A 17,658-nucleotide genomic window follows, 5' to 3' on the forward strand; every position below is an offset into this window, starting at 1 on the left:
AGAATTATTCAAATACAGGGAAATTGTCAATATGGTTATATTTTATGATGAGATCTACTTACTGTCCAAATGAAGTCACGATAAAACAAAGAAGGTCATGTAAAACAAAACGATAAATAAAGGCAACAGTAGATATATAACAAGCAACGGGATGATGAAATCCTAAACAATGATCATCTGGTAATACTTTATAATGAGATATTTAGATGGCCAAAAGTTTTTCATGATAAATTCAATAGCCAGTGGAGGCTTTGTGTTATTGTGGTATGTAACATTTTTTATTTTTTATTGACTTTTGCTAATGTGCTTTGTGAATATGCCTTTTTGAGTTTCTTTGTTACATATGACGTGGCTCGGTACATACACACCCCGTCATTGTGTTAATTTGCAATGGTAAATTTTCATATTCTTATTTTTCAATTTTACTATTGTGCTTTGTCTATATGCCTTTTTGTGTTTCTTTGTTACATATTTCTTTTTTCATAATGATTAAGATTATAGCACAATGTTGTCTGCTGTACCTTAATATTTGACATCTTTATCTTTTATATCTATTTGTTTTGATCACACATTGTTGTCCATATAATGACATTTGATGCGACTGTCATACAAGTAGGAGGTTAAGCTATAAAACCAGGTTTAATTCACCATTTCTTACATATGAAAATGTCTGTAACAACTCAGAAACATGACGATTGTTATCCATTGGTTTGATGTTTTTGAGCCTTTGATTTTGTCATTTGATTAGGGAATTTCCGTTTTGAATTTTCCTCGGTGTTCAGTATTTTTGTGATTTTGCTGTTCAACTTGGCGTTAGATATTGTAACAATTTTTGTTCAACTTACTTTCTTAACTTCTCTAAAGGGACTGGCCACTTAAAAACGATAAAAATAAACTGAATTTTCTTAGATAGACGCATAGATATATTTGAAAATTTGCCCCGATTTTTTAATACTAACTGTTTTAAAAAAACTATTATTTCACAAGGACGCATAGTAATAATTGAAGTTTCTCCCGATATTTATGGAATATTGTCATGGTAGTGAAAAGATATGTCACATAGTTTCCCTGATGCATCATGCGCATGTACTGATATCTCAGTGTTTCCAAATACAATGTTCACTTCTATTCGTTTTAGTTCCTCAGTCGGATTCTGTAGAACCAAAACAAAATCTCCTATTTTAGTACAACCTTCTTCATTTGTATAAGTCGGGTTTTCCTTTGTTGAAGCAAACAAGGACAAATCAAGGCTCTTTTGAAATTTGTCAACTGTTACATATGTCCGTTTGACATTTGTATCAATTTCTATAACAGTTCCCATTTTGAAAAATATATCAAAGACACCGACACATCTGTCTACTCCGTCTTTAATTCTTTTTCTTTTTATCATGGATTGAATTGTCAAATGTAGGCGAAAAGTTTGATCCATAAGTATATCTTGAAACGCGATGTGAAATCCGTGTTGGTGTATGTCCAAACATAACCGCTCCTTTGACTACACATAAATCTGTTTCCCTGGGAATGATCACAGTCTGAAGAGGAAATTTTGAACGAAAAAAATCCTGTATATACTTTGATTCTGCTAGTCCGCCAACTAAAAGAATTTTAGTTATGTTAGCATTATTTGTGCTTGATATAACTGTCGAGACTAATTGTTCGATTTTTTCAGCCGTTGGGTCAAAAAGTTTCTCCTTCACTAATTCAGAACTTATATGAAGGAAGTTCCCAGCCGATAAATGTAATCCGCCTATATGTGGACCTTGATTTAATATTTGTTGTAAACTTTCTAAATGCATTGCTTTGCATAAAGCTTCGATAAAGATTGTTGGCAAACCGATCGACATGTCATCTGAATTTAGATCAAACGCTTTCTTAGCAGCTTCAAATTCTCTATGGACATCAAAATACACTTTCGGATAGTTTTTCTCAATTTCTTTGATAAAAGGCCCACCAAAATTGCGAATGTTTCTTGAACTAGACTTTGATTTAGTGAATTTCCACCGCATTCATCACCACTTGCGATTTGAATTTCCTTCAAGTGGCCGTTGCTCAATTTTTCATGTACCGTTATATCCACAGTTCCACCTGTAAAGCAAACAACTGTATTTTAATTGTATCAAGATAGAAATAAATGATAAAACATATACTGTAAACTCTGTCTTATGATTTTACAAACATCTATATATTTGCAATTAGGGTCTGTTGATGACAAACATGACGAATGAGGAATGATTTTAGCTTCCTTATTGTGAACTTTCCATTTTTATTTAGCAACATTTCATCAGCATAAACACATGAACTAAGTCTAGTTATATTGATACGATATTCCAGAGCATGCATTGTCTAACAGGACTACTTGAAATCATTCCCTGGAATATTTTATCGATGTTTTTGACAGTTATATCTCTGTTCGCTGTAATTGGCAACACTTTTAGGAATTTTGGATCTCAATGCTCTTCAACGTCGTACTTTATTTGGCCTTTTTTATAACTTTTTTGGAATCGAACGTCACTGATGAGTCTTTTGTAGACGAAACGTGCGTCAGGCGTATATATATAAAATGTAGTCCTTGTATCTATGATGAGTTTATTTTCATAGGCAACGACAGTTTTATTCCTCGGATATGACCTACGGAACCATCGGTTTTGTACTTACATGAGCCTCTCGGGTGCAACATGTAGAGTTGGACCCACTCTCCCTTCTTTGTTGCATATTTGTTTGTTTTCATAGGGATTAAGATAATAATCCAAAGTTGACTGCTAAATCCCTATTTTTGACATTTTTACATTTTTACCTATTGTGTCTGGTTTTTTTTGTTCACATATCGTTGTTGGAATAATGGAATTTAATGTGACTGTCATACAAGTGAGGGTGTAGCTGGCTATAAAACAAGGTTTAATCCACCACTTTCTACTTGGGAAAATGCCTGAACCAAATCATGGAATATGAAAGTTGTTTTGCCATTTGATTAGGGATTTTCCGTTTTGAATATACTCGGGTTTCAGTATTTTTGTGATTTTATGAGATGACCCTCGAATTTCAGTTTTTTTTTTTTAAATTGTTTTACATTTGTCATTTCGGGGTCTTTAATAGCTGACTATGAGGTATTGGCTATGTTCATTGTTGAAAGTCTTACGGTGACCTTAAGTTGTTATTGTCTGTGTCATTTGGTCTCTTTTGAAGAGTTGTCTCATTGGCAATCATACCACATTATTTTTTTTATTTTTGTGTAGCTCAGTGCTTATTATTTATGTGCTTCTATGTGTAATATGGTCTGTCTTTTCTTTCTTCAACTTTTATTTCCTAAGAATACGTACTTGAAATCGCTATATAATTGAATTCTAGAACAAATGTAATAGGTGATCATTCAAACAGAGAGAATACGAGCACATCACATGAATAACAGTTTGATATTAGTATATAATTCTTGAATGATCATTTGCATTTTTATAAGTACTTAAATTGGATTTGTCAATTCTTTTCCTTGATTTACACTCCGATAAACTATCTTTCCAAAACTACTTTATTAACCTTCATTGTGATATATTCATGTGCGATACTATTGCATGCAGGGATCCATGGATTTTCAGTCAACTGAGATTGAAAAAGATATACATAACAGTTGTTTCTATCAAATTGCATATATAAAAAAAAAACGAAATAATGCATTAAACTTAAAAAAAATGAAAAAATTAGATTTAGATAAAATTCTACGAGATTTATTGAATACCCTGTTATTTTCAACTTTGTCTGAGGGAGATGTTACCTTTTCCAAATTACATTTCAATCTGAAAGCACCGCTATGGTGATTCGTTAGGATTGTACATGTTTGTAGACTATTAAATATCCATTTATCTTGTTCTTTTCTGATTTGCATTGTTCTCTTTGCATATTAAGCCTACCTCCAAGATCTACCACCATTTACTGAGTTCCAGGTTTTGACACTTTGAAAGTATCATCATTTCCTCTTGTTTTTACATACTGTCAATAAATTGACGCAGCTTCCGGTTCTAAAGCAATTATTAAGTGGTTGTCAGTTATTCCAGCCTGAAAATCGTAATTTGCGACAAATAATATCATTGAGTAAGAAATGTAACTAACATTAGAATGTAAACATTATTAATCACCTCAATGATAGCTTTTAGTGGGGTTCGTATTGCTTAATCTCTAGTTTTCTATTTTGTGTCTTTATACTATTATTTGTCTGTTTGTCATTTTCTTTTTTAGTCATGGCGTTGTCAGTTTACTTTCGATCTATGAGTTTGACTGTCCTTTTGGTAAATTTCGCCCCTCCTTTATAAGGTCAGATATAGTAAAGTAAATCATGAGACGCGGAATTGACTATACCATAAAACTACAGAACATATATCTTGACAATTACTGGTCACTTAACGCACTGCTGTTTTTTTTATGTTTTTCTTTTCATATTGTTGATACTCATAACCTGTAGTTTAATTTTAACGTATTTATTTATAGTGGATTCAGTAACAAGTTTGCGATGCGAGAGCTGCCTTGCGGCATTATCCCGCTCTTTCTCGAAATCTACAAGGATGTCCTTTAAGTGTATGTATCTCTTAACATGGGTCAGATATGTATCTTCCCTTTCGGACGGACTTTTTTTTCGTTTCTAAAGACACCACGCGCAAATGGTGTCAAGAGAGAGCCGAAAATTCAGTCCCTGAAATATTATTCCCGTGACGGGGATTGAACCAAGAACCTTTGTGATAGTTGTAAATTCTGATAGGTCTTATTCCTGTCAAGTAGAACTTATAGTAGAATACTGTTAATGTGAGTCTTGTTCACTTTGTTATTTTCAATCTTTTTGCTATAACGAAACTACCAGTTAATTTTTTTAATTAACAAAATAGAAAAGTTTCAAATTGATTGGATTTCAACTTCATCAAAAACTACTTCGAACAAAATTTTTAACAAGAAACGGGACGAACAGACGAGCGGACGATCGAACGAACAGACGGACGCACAGAGCAGAAAACCTAATGCCCATAAATGGGCATAACAATATTAACAACAAGAAAAATCACAAACAAATCAAAACGGAAAGCCCCTAATCAACTAGCAGAATCAAAGGCTCAAACACATCAAACAAATGGATAACAACTGTAATATTAATGACTTGGTACAGGCATTTTGTAATGTAGATAATTGTGGAGTGAACGTGTAAACATAAACGGAACGAATAAATTTGGTACATAGAGGTTGAACAACAAAATGTACCGCTGAAGTTGGAAATAAATCCGTCTAATTATCTGGTATATTTTGTTAGTGTTACATAAATTAAAAAACTGGAATTACAAAAGCTTTTCTGTGTTAATTACTATTGGATATTTGAATATATGGAGTAGGTTTTGCCTACCCTTCAGGCGCACCTAGGATAACCCCCAGTTTACATTTTCAAAATTGGTAAAACAAGATTTATCTTGATCAAAAATACTTGGATTGGTTTTAAATAGGTTTATCTCAGAGGTACATCCAAATTTAATACCAAACAACAAGACTGGAAAATCAAAGTAACAGTAGTTTCCCTGTGTTAAAACCTCATAAATCCAAAGTTACAAATCAAGGACGAAGAAAAAAACTGGTTGCAATAATATGCGAGACAGGATGTGTAAACGGGGTATGCGTTTCTTGCTGTGCATGTATCACCCGTAGTGTTAATCCAGACTAGTTGTTAATATCTGTGTCATTTTGGTCTTTACTGGATAGTTGTCTCATTGGCAATCATACCACATCTTCTTTTTTTATAGATTATAGTTGGTTGAATTTACGTATCAGACGACTGTGCTGGTATCAACAGATAGAATTTTCGCCTAAATAAGTCGTTTGTATTTTGAGACACAGACACATCGCTTCGGTCTACGATTTGACTTTTATAGGATCGATTTCTTTCGTTTTTTCCCATAACTCTGTTAGAGCAGTGTGTTCGTAAGGAAATCATCCCAATTGAGGAAGTTTGTATAGTGCGAACATTTTGGTGGGGTTCGTGTTGTTCATTCTTTAGTTTTCTATGTTGTGTCGTGTGTGCTCTTGTTTGTTTGTCCTTTTCATTTTTAGCCATGGCGTTGTCAGTTTGTTTTAGATTTATGAGTTTGACTGTCCCTTTGGTATCTTTCGTCCCTCTCTCAGTAATAATGTAACGCATTAATTGCGATATGTAAGAGCATATGATGGGCGGATGATACATGTATGTTAATTACTGCTGCGAAAAAAGAAATCCCATTGAAAAGTTTAAAATATTGAAATTCGATATTTGAAACTGGTCGTCTTCGAGGCAAAAGCTTAGCTACCTTATGCATCTTGGAACAAATGAACGTTTGTAAGAAATACAATCATTGGTGAATAATAGATATGCTAATAATGTTTGTTACCACATTTGCACATTTTCTCATAAACTGCTTTGCTGTTTCTGACCATATTGCTGGAACTGTGATGACCCATCGAACGTCTTCATCCTTTAAACTGGCTTCACCTTTCATTTCTTCGAAAAATTTAATCTTTAACGCCAAAATTGACCTTGAGAATACAGTTTCAGCGAGGAGAGATCTACCATTTACATCAGGTAAGACCATTCCTTCCGATGGAATCTACAAAAAATAAAATAAATGTCATTTCACAACTTCATGAATATTAAATCATATCTTTCCGTGCTAGTCGATTACATTTTTCTGTTCCTAACCGATGTAGCAGCTGTTTTTTTAAATTTATTTTACAGTTTGCCGGATAGTCACGAATAGCATCCGTATGCACAGGTATCAGTGTTTTGTACAGAACAAATTGTTTCATTGAAAATAAGACATAAAAACAAAGGATGTGGGGAATGAATTCATGACACAAAGCCAGTACATGCACAGCAAAAAAGCAAAGGAACAGTATCTAATCATTTTTTTCTGAATCAATAATTGGCAATAATACCGTACAACATAACATGTATTTTATTCTCATTCAAGGGGATGCTGTCGATGATCCGGCCTGTAGTAATTTAGGAAGATTTCAATTATGCCATTGATAGCGTTTGCATTTGTCAGTTTTTTTTTTAATTTTCTTGAAGATTGGTATTTATTTTATACTTTTTTGTTCCTTTTAGGGTTCATGTTGTTGTCACAGTATTTGTGAAAATAAAGCTTTTGCTAACAATAATTATTGTGAAACCGTGGATATAAGAGTTGAATTAAAAAAAAATAGTTGATTCTAGAAAATAACTGTAAAGCAAATATATTTTAATAGCTGTGTATATGGAGAATAACAAAGACTTAATCAATTAATATGATTCAATAATAACCATTAAAAAAACATAAAAAAAGTGATTAAAGTATCAGGCTTATAATTTGGTAGCTTAGACTAGCGTATCGTCTACATAACAATCACTAGTGGACAGTAACTTTTGTAGAAGGATAGAGTGGGGTTTAAGATATATATATAACAGCACATTAATTGTTTTGTTTCATTAATTGGAGTCGAAATAACGTTTAATTATGGTAGAACCAATATACCCGTATTGGGTTGTAAACTTTTGGTTACACACAATTCGCTGGTTTTCGTAAAATTGTATAATAAAAGAGTTTAAAATTCAATATGTTTTTTTGTTGTTTACAAATGCAGTCTTTTCTCCATTTCAATGGAAATTGGACATTTGGTTATTGCTGTACATCGTAAAGGATTGTATTTACTTTAGACCTGGTGATTATCAAAACCAAGTATTAATATTTTTGGCAGCATTGTTAAAAAGTGAAAAATTGTCATGTTATTTTTTTAGGAATCAAGGTCTTTTATTTGTTTTTAGCGTCGCTGGATGGGTTATTTTTTTTAAAGTGTTAATAATATAAGAATTGTTTCTTAGGTTTAAATTAATAAGTGGTACAATAAATGTAGTTAAAAACATAAACTGTCATCAATTATTGAAAATACTTGTATGTCAGAGTGGTTTGTTTTGTGTTAAAATGTAAACAATATGAGAAAAAAAAGAATAACTAAAGTAGGTCCGCATTGTAAGAGTGACCTACCGAATTATACTATTTACCGGATTTGTAATCACATAAGCAACACGACGGGTGCCACATATGGAGCAGGATCTGCTTACCCTTCCGGAGCACCTGAGATCATCCCTAGTTTTTGGTGGGGTTCGTGTTGTTTATTCTTTAGTTTTCTATGTTGTGTCATGTGTACTATTGTTTTTCTGTTTGTCTTTTTTCATTTTTAGCCATGGCGTTGTCAGTTTGTTTTAGATTTATGAGTTTGACTATCCGTCCCTTTAGTATCTTTCGTCCCTCTCTTCTTTTACAAAATAGCTTTCCTATTTTTTTCAACCCACTTATTACCACCTGATTAGTTGAGTTTTTTTTTCTCGATAAAAAGGGAACGACAAGAGAATATAGATATTTATTGTTTCGTTTGTGTTGATTAAAAGATTTCATTTAAAATAGTCGTCATTTGATATTAGTACGTGTTGCAATTAAGAATGATATATTTGTTAAAACATTATGAATACAACAACTTCAAGTTCCATTGATCAGGAGAGCAACTTAATCTTCCTTTTTTGGAAAGATTGTACCGTCAATGGAATTTTGTACTTTTGATACCACAGGTTTGCTTTTTTTATTATAATGCCATTTGATTATCCTTGTGGTTTATTCTGAATCTTCTTTCGTCCCTTTATTCTGATAATCTTTGTTTTATTCACCGTATACAATTGGATTGGACTGAATGATATGAAATTGAGAATGGAAATGGGGAATCTGTCAAAGAGACAACAACCCGACCATAGAAAAAAACAATAGCAGAAGGTCACGAACAGGTGTTCAATGTAGCGAGAAATTCCCGCACCTGGAGGCGTTCAGAATGGTAGCCATTTCAATGAGTTAATATGTGATATACCTAGCTGGGAGAAAAACGGACATATGCAGTGCTTACCTTTTGATATAAATTCATTTTAAACCTCCTAAAAAAGAAATAATTCTTTTCTTTTGTCTCCGCTAGTTTGCCATATTTATTTTCTGCGTCAAAACCGAATGACATCAGTTGAGCGTCATCGTTCAACAAAACACACGTCGGGGTTTTCAACGAAATAAAATTTGCCTTCCCGCAATGCCATGGTTGATTGCATATTATATTCATTTCCCCTGTATCAAAGTTGATGTCATCTTTATGAGCAAACGCAAAGGCAGAGTAAATAGTTCCAATATCTATCGCCACAACATATTCAAAGTTATCAAAAAGTTTCGAGCTGCTTTCCGGTAAATACAGAATATTACAGGATCGGTCTACAAACAAAAAATAATTCTTAATGTTGCGATATTTGTATCTGTTATTATTGTCAATTTCTATTCAATTTATGTTAATACTGTTTCCGTCCTAATTGTAATACACATGTTTTGCACCTTACCATTCATTTTAAACAAGGCCGTTATTCGGTATATTGGGGAAAATAATCATAAAGAATAGGTGACGATCGTCAAGTATAGCCATTGAATTGTGAATGATCTTATATGAGAACGTGAAGGAAATATTATCGGGAAGACAGAAATCAAGTTGAACGTCAGTAAATAATCTAGTTTGATTCAGGAATGACTGTAATATTTTGTCAGTCTAGTCGAAATAACATAAAAAAAGTGGTGCACACTGTTAAATAACCGCAACCGCGTTATTCAGTGTGCACTACATTTTTAATGTTATTTCTAGATAGACAGAAAAAATAAACACTGAATAACGCGCGTTGCGGGTTATTTAACAGTGTGCACCACATTTTTATGTTATTTTGACAAGACTGACAAAATATTACAGTTATTTCTTATAATTTAATTCAAAATTACATTTTAAACCGGCGAAAATCATAAAAAAAAACGTTGATTACGTCATGGTAACATGACAAAATTGTGTCTATGATATGATAAACAAAACGACGCCAGCCAATCAGCAGACGCGTAACATCCAACATTAAATTATTGAACTATAACAACAAATATTGGAAAAATAAAACTGTATGTCAAAAGAGTTCAACATTACGATTAGTATCCTAGAAAAAAATCCAGTCTTAAAAGTACACTGACTTTTCATAGCTAAAACTACTATTACAAATCGAGTAATAAAAATGTAAACACACATGATTTTTTTGAAATTTTTTAATGCATAAAATACTTTATATGTTTTGCATTTTAATATTCGTAAAAAGGATCGTAAAAGATGTGTTGCCGCTTATTCGTTATTGCAAAAAATTAGAGCATTGAAAACAATCAAATCTTTCTGTTTATAAATGATAATTCGTATTTGTTAAAAGCAGTTTTACATTTTGTCAGCACTAGGTTGGCCTTTTGTGTACCCACGACAGGTGTAGGGATTCTACTTTATAGCGCTGTGATTGGAAGTATTGGTACAATATATATTTATCGTTTATCTATTAATAACTGCAGTGTGTGTTCATGGTATATTAACAAAATAAATTTTGAAATACATTGAAATATTTTCTAGAGAATTATTCGAAAACTCTTCCAAAATTAAAAAAAAATTGGTGTAAAATGATGGTGTGCATGGATCATGTGGATAACACAAACAAGTTCCGTTGAAAATTAGTCATGATACTAATTGACTTCAATTTTTAAAACAGAATAAATAAATACTAACACAACACATTATACAGACATAACTGTTTTGTCCAGGTATTTATTATAAAAAAAAGTGGTCAATCTAGAAAATGTTAGTATTGTCGGCTATGACAGAATAAATACTACCGGTTTCCTAAAATGCATTTTCTTAAGCATAGGTTAAATCTAGATAGCTGATAATGTCATCTTATATTACAGTTTTTGAAATTCAATAATACTAATAAATTGGGTGAGCAACCCAAACATACATAATTGGTTAACGTAATTATATATCTTAGCTTAAGCAGCCAAATACTGTATAAACATACAGTTTAGTATTAGATACATGATTTTTTTGTATAAGTTGTTAGTGGCTTTGAACTAGTTTTCAGATAACTGCGAGTTCTTTCAGATCTGTTCCTTGCTTCTTTTTGTTGTCGTGATGTACAAGTACCCTGCCACGTCCACTTGTGTGTTTGTCGATCTGATGAGTCAAGCCTTTTTCGACTGATTTTTATAGTTCGTTCTTAAGTTGTACTGTTATACCACTGTCCCAGTTTAGGAAGAGAGTTGACATCCCGCTAACATGTTTAACCCCGCCAATTTATGTATGTATGTGCCTGTCCCAAGTCAGGGGCCTGTAATTCAGTGGTTGTCGTTTGTTTATGTGTTACATATTTGTTTTTCGTTCATTTTTTTTATACAAATAAGGCCGTTAGTTTTCTCGTTTGTATTGTTTAACATTGTCATATAGGGGCCTTTTATAGCTGACTTTTCGGTATGGGCTTTGCTCATTGTTGAAGGCCGTACGGTGACCTATAGTTGTTTATGTCTGTGTCATTTTGGTCTCTTGTGGGTAGTTGTCTCATTTGCAATCAAACTACATTTTCTTTTTTATATATACAACACAGAATTCATCGTTCAACACACAATTACAATTAAAACAAACAAAGTATCACTGTGTATTATCGACTCCGGAAATTGGGTACTAACGAAGCAGAGAAAAATGGAAAAGAGTAAACAAGGTAAGAATTCATTTAGCATAAAGCATTTATACTGATGGGACAAGGGTACAGCTTAAGAAATGATTTTCTGGTATATAACTGTTTAAATTATTTGGCCGATAAGTATAACATAATGACAAGATTTTGTGTTATACTCCACAACTTGCCACTTAGTACCGGAAAATTTCGAGTTCGATCGTCGTTTCTCGCCCGATTGGCAAGGTATTAAACTGTTTTTCATTGTTTTCCAGACACGTTTTTAGATTTAGATGATGTGACAACATATTTACTGAAATTTGTTGTCAAAAAGATGTTTTGTAAAGTATATGGACCAAAACATTGTTTTTTTATTGTACGGCGAATTACAAAATAATATATTTTAATTTAAAGAGTAAATTATTCACTGTTTAGATAGTATCAAATAACGATGATTTGTTCATATTAAAGCTTTACCGGCTTCCAAATATACAAAATACACTAAATATGTTTATATGCCGTAAATTTCGTTCAGGTGTCGTCGTTGCGTATACCTCTATTCGACATAAATTGGCTGTAAACGCTCTTACAAATAAGACTAATAACATTAATTGAATGAGGAGATGTTGAATGATTTTCAATGACAGGACTATCCAACAAAGTCCAAATGAAATAGATTTGACCAACTATTGGTCAATACACACTTCACAATGAACAAAACCCATATACCGTATCAAAGTTGTCTGATTTATGACAAAGTCATGTATTGTGACAGATATTGGACATACATTTTTGACATTACTGACGTTACAATTATTATTTAAATTTTTATTTAGATAAGAAAGATAATGATTTTGTTAATCACTATGTATACCGTTGGATAATTCAAACAGTTCTCCGGTCATTTAAAGATTGTTTATTATCACCAATGTCAAAGTGATCTCTCTATTATATATGGGACATTTACTTATACAACATTTTAACCTTATTTCGGATAGTAACCATAGTAGGTGATTTCTAATTAAAAATAGTGACAAAGAAAGCCACGTTGGCATAAATCAATTAAATAATTGCTATATAAGTAGAAATTCTGCTAATAACAATTGTAACGTCAGCTATGTCAAAAATGTATGTCAAATATCTGTCAAAATAAATGAACAAATGTCATACAGCAACCTTCGACTGCCGCTATTATACATGTTCCTGACCAGTGAGAGACAAATATAACGTCAGTGAAACAGTGACATGCCTTTCCGAAAGTTGCAACCTTTGATTCACAATTGATGTAATAGGACTGTGTTCTAGCCTTATATTCTGTATACATCTTAAATGCTGTCAAGCGAATCGTATTTTTATCAAATGCATAATTAGATATTTGAACTTTTAAAAATACTTTATTTTCTTTAAAAGGACAGCAAATAAATCTTTTAAAATTAGCAAGTTGCCATACCCTAGACTTTCTTTTGTATGGTCTATATTCTTTAGAAAAAATAATCTTTTTGACAACAAATTACAGTAAATATGATGCCCAACTATAATAATCAAAAAGTGTGTCTGGAAAATAATGAAAAACGGACGAATATCTATCTTGCCAATAAGGTTACAGACGACGATCGACCTCGAAATTTTGCGGTACTAAGGGCAAGTTTTGGGTATTACACAAAATCTTGTCAAAATTGTGTACTTATCGGCCAAATAATTTAAAGAATTGTATACTAAAAAAATCATTTTGTAAGCGCTACCCTCGTTACACCAGTAGAAATTATTTAAATTTAATTAATTCTTACCTTTTTTACTTTTTCATTTCTCTCCGCTCCGTTCGTTCCCAATTTCCGATGGCAATGATACACAGTGAGTATGTATAGTTATTTTATAAATTCTCTTCGTTCAAACGAACTTAAATTATTTATTCTAGACTACATAATTTCTATATACCTCGGCCCAATCTGTTTCTTATCTCATTCATAATATAAATAACTAAAACACTAGTTTTAGAACTTGTCAGGCACGATGACCATTCTCGATTGTACAAAGAAAGAAATTGGAGTAATAAATCTTATAAACCTAAAGATTTTGAAACTAATAAACGTTTTTTTCAAATTGTCGCTTATGTAACTGTCTTTCGCAATATCAGATTTCCACCTTCCGTGAATCTTTAATAATCTGTCCGAGACACCAGCGTTACTAGCGGCTGAGCAACCGCCTGCCCTAAAACTATATGTACCAAAAATTCTTGCATTTAAACCTATTTCCGATAGAGCCCATTTTACAATCCCTCTAGTCCTAGTATAAGATAGTTGTATATTCTTTTTTCTCAGCTTACAGTTGTTTGTAATTTTACAATACGATAAAGCTCTGAACACAAAATCATCTGAGGACCTGTCTATTTTAGCTTTATCTAAATAATCACTTAAAATTTTAACAGGACAGTGTGCTTGATCAAGTTTAGCTATCAAAACGTTTTTTCCCTTTCTGTAACAATCGGTTTTGCTACTCTCAATATAGATATCAATATGATCGTTTCCAAATGTAATGTTCTTAGCTCTAATCTGGCATAACTCACTGTACCTTAATAATCCTGAATAAGCCAGAAAACACATAATCTAAGATTTTTTAACGAACTATTTGTACCGCCAAATTTCCTAAAAAGACTGAGCATGATGTTTGCATTCATCGGTTTTTTTTCTGAATAGGCCTATTAAGCTTTCTTTTAGATGCCTCCACAATACATTTAACTATATCCGAGGCGCATGGGTCTTCAAACCCAGCTAAACTGTGAGCCCACTTTATAGCGTAACATGCAGCTTCTATAGTACTGTAGTGTTTAGCATTTTGCATTAGATATTGAAGATATAAACTGACATAAATATCGTTGACAGGAAGGACAGACTTAATTTCTGTATACTTTTCAGACCACACTACAAAACGCTTAAAACTGTATGCATATTTAACAGTTGTATTTCTGGCTTTAGAGTCAATAAGTGAATTCTTCATTTTTCTGAACAAGATCTTAAGTTCTGTGTGCTTTACTTGTGTGTCATTTTTCCAAAATCCCGTTGAAAATATTTTCTGTAAAATAATTATAAATTAAATAAATAGTTACCTTGAAATATGCGTAACTGCTCAGCATACATCAAACAGAAAAAACAGGTCCAGTGACCATAACTATACCCAGTGGTATCTACAGAACATGTGGCCCCAAAAATATCGTCAAGTAACACAATATATACATCAATCAGCTTCTGTAAGCCAACATCTCTGAATAGAGAACCTCCAGTAAGTAAAATCTGCAAAAAATAATAAAAAGTTATCACAAATATCAATCAGTAGCTTTCAAACGAACAGCTAAAATTCTACCTTTGAATTTTCCGTTTGCAAAAATAGTATTTAAATTGTTTCCAGAAACTAAAATTCTGTCTACCTCGTTAAATTCGAGCACGTCTAACACATAAGATCTGTATTCTGTATTTTCATCAAAAATTAATGGCCAGTAGGGAGACGACGGCCGACTCGGAACTATCAGTGTTCCCTCTGCTTTGCATCTAACCAAGTGGTTTATGCACTTACAAACTAAAGACACAGGTGGTACTAATAGATTGTTTTCTTGTGCCCAGTGGCACGAGAAAGCGTCTACTGCTGAGGAACCAGGGTTCCAGTACAACGAACTAAATTTGTCTACTTTGTAATTGTCCATACTAGCAAACCTGTCGAAGGTATGAGGACCCCAGAGGTCGTCTAAAAACTGAAAATACTCTGGAAAAATACCCCAGTCATCAATATCTATAATCCGACTTAATAAATCAGCCTGCTCGTTCTCTTTTCTGGGTAACCAGATAATGTGTAATGTAATGTTTTCAAGTAAACAACACCTATAAATTTCTAAGGACAACTGTTGTAACTCTTGTACTTTGCTACCTTTATTTATGATGCTAACAGCATTCTTGTTATCTGTGTGAAAAGTCACGATACTGTTTTGTAAGAGTTTTGAAAAGGCACTGACACATAACTGAATTGCTTTTACTTCTCGCCAAGTAGAACTCCTACCTCGCTCAGTTTCTAACTACATTTTGTGCAAAATTTTTGTTAAATTTTGTATGAAACCAGCAGCGCCCGTATCGCTTGCGTCTGTGAAAACATGAAAATTTGAAATGTTCTTTACCAGATCAACTGCCTTTAATAAAGGCAAATTATATCTCCAGAAAATAAGCTCATTGATACAATCAGGATACTTGCCGATGTTTACATATTGATCCCAATAGTCTCTTATATTAATAACTAAAAAAATGTTTTTTGTCATGATCTGGGTAACATTACCTACTGCTGTTGTTAAAGCAATTAACTTACCACAGATTTTGGCCAACTGTCGTACCTTTACCCTGTAACTAGAATTTAGTATAAAAACTACCAAATTCAATATATCATCTATTTTTCTTTGAGGAATTTGCAATTTGCAAGAAATTAAATTCCATGAAAAACCTAACCACTCAACATGCTGTGAAGGTAACCATGCACACTTGTCTTTGTTTGGCACAAAACCAGAAGCAATCAAGTCTGCTTTGATTCTTCGAGCGTGTTTTTCACATAGTTCATAACTAACTTCGACGCCAAAGCCATCATCTAAATAAACAGCTACCTTTATGCTAGATTTACGCCAGTGCTTTACCAATTGTCTCACAGTTTTAGTAAATATATACCCGCTGGAACTAAAACCAAATGGCAACACAGTAAAAACATAAAATTCTCCTTTCCACGAAAACCCTAAATACTTTTAATGTTGTTCAAAAGTGTTTAAGTGGTGATATCCCGACTTCAAATCAAAGACATATCCGTAACAATTCAAAGTAACATATTGTGATAAAGTTTTCCAATCTTCGAATTTGACTTGGTTTGCAATCACTTATTTCCATGTCTTAAATCTAAAATCAAATTGTGTTTACCTTTACCGTTAACTGAAACAGTTAAAGGGTTAACAACGTGTGGCATAATTGACACACGTTTTACTAAACCGCCCAATACAAGCTCTTTAACTGCACTTGAAACAAAATCTAAATGCTCTAAAACGCAGATTTATTATTTTTAGAATACATATTTTTAGGCTCTTTTAACAAATGTATTTTGTAACCATTTTCAATAATATCAACAATAAAACTAGAAGCGTTAATACTTTTCCAAAAGTTTACAGAATTTTTAAGCCTGTCTTTAACAAAAATATCTGAACAATAGTTATCAAAAGTACCAGGATTATAATTTTATACGCCAGACGCGCGTTTCGTCTACATAAGACTCATCAGTGACGCTCAGATCAAAATAGTTAAAAAGCCAAATCAATACAAAGTTGAAGAGCATTGAGGATCCAAAATTCCAAAAAGTTGTGCCAAATACGGCTAAGGTAATCTACTCCTGGGGTAAGAACAACCCTTTTCTACGTTCAGCTCGTACTGGACCTGATGACCCTTGAATTTGAACGATTTTTCAGCCTTTTTAACCTTTTTCTCCAAAGTATGCGTGGTATCTGTGAAAGATGTTTCAATACCCGACATTCTAGTATCCATATATGTCTTGAGAAGCGAAAATAAGTCTGCATTAGACATTTCATGCGGATTTCTAGTAGACGTACCTTGTTCACTCGCTAAATCTAAGGTTTCCTCCTCCATATCAGACATTGTCAACGTAAGTCTACGGCAATACAGGTTTAACTAACAAAAACTACGTGTGTACGTGGGAATGGTCAACGCCCTTATCGATAATTTCAAATCGAGTCCACCGTATTTAAATACACTCGGGTTCATAAAACCTGTTATAATTCTATTGTTATATTAATAGAATTATCCTACGATAAAATTCTTCCGCCACGTACATAAATATATTAAATTACATTACATCCCAGCTCCTTTGTTCTAATAGGGGTGATCTGAGATCTGAGCCAGATCACCCCTACCAGAACACCCCAGTTTGAGTTTCTTTGTTATGCATGCTTTGCTTTGTTTTGGAACATTTTGGCGGGAATGTGAAATCCAGTATAAAACTTATAATTAATTATACGGAAAAGACTATCAATCAAAATTCACGTAGAAAGAATCCAGTGT

General features: G+C 32.9%; 2 long non-coding RNA genes across 2 annotated transcripts; both read right to left on the bottom strand.

Annotated features, from left to right (window-relative positions):
- Positions 1-968: 968 nt before the first annotated feature.
- LOC143078468 (uncharacterized) lies at positions 969-9,252 on the bottom strand. Its single transcript, XR_012979235.1, has 4 exons — positions 8,926-9,252; positions 6,387-6,602; positions 3,903-4,047; positions 969-2,085 (listed from the first exon to the last, which is right to left on the bottom strand). It is a non-coding gene; the product is annotated as an uncharacterized LOC143078468 (long non-coding RNA).
- Position 9,253: 1 nt separating this feature from the next.
- Positions 9,254-16,329, bottom strand: LOC143078469 (uncharacterized). The gene is made up of 3 exons (XR_012979236.1): positions 16,206-16,329; positions 14,676-14,859; positions 9,254-9,275 (listed from the first exon to the last, which is right to left on the bottom strand). It is a non-coding gene; the product is annotated as an uncharacterized LOC143078469 (long non-coding RNA).
- Positions 16,330-17,658: the final 1,329 nt, after the last annotated feature.

This window comes from Mytilus galloprovincialis, chromosome 6 (assembly GCF_965363235.1).
Source record: "Mytilus galloprovincialis chromosome 6, xbMytGall1.hap1.1, whole genome shotgun sequence".
NCBI lineage: Eukaryota > Metazoa > Mollusca > Bivalvia > Mytilida > Mytilidae > Mytilus > Mytilus galloprovincialis.